The following is a 582-nucleotide window of genomic DNA, read 5'->3' as shown; positions in this document are numbered from 1 at the left end:
TTTTAAAACTTAATTGAAGTACACAAGCCTTGGTTTTCAAACCCTGATGCAGAGATTGCTGCCATGTTTGTTGGTGGAAATATTAAAAACTGGATCTGCCATTTTTCTTTCTTTTTTTCCTTAGACCCTTTGTGCTTTTGTATGTTGCTCACAGTTACCTTACAGCTGACAAGCTTTGCATCTTTCTTTTTTTTGTCATGAAGTACACATTTTGTAACCAGCCTCTTGAAGGTAACATAAGGCAGCTAACTAGTCGGATTTCTGGTGGACGTGCTACCAGATTTTTTAATCCTGTTTGGACTTCAGAGAGCTTTTAGATGTGATACACTAATATGACCAGGAAGGACACTTGGCTGAATGGCAGAGGGAGCCTGAAGATACTGAGCACAGTGTGGAGCCTATACCACAGAATGGAACGTTAATATAACGGCCAAGTGATTGTCTTGTGTGATTCATAGCCATGGATTTTATTGAGGCTGGTAAATTACTTTACCTTGGCTTATAAAATTTGAAGTTCTCTAACGTTCTTTACTATAATGAAACTACTGTTGCCGTTACAATAAAGATGATCAGTGTTTCCAT

The sequence above is a fragment of the Meleagris gallopavo genome, chromosome 28 (genome assembly GCF_000146605.3).
Source record: "Meleagris gallopavo isolate NT-WF06-2002-E0010 breed Aviagen turkey brand Nicholas breeding stock chromosome 28, Turkey_5.1, whole genome shotgun sequence".
NCBI classification, from domain to species: Eukaryota; Metazoa; Chordata; class Aves; order Galliformes; family Phasianidae; genus Meleagris; species Meleagris gallopavo.
Note: the sequence above shows the minus strand (reverse complement) of the source record.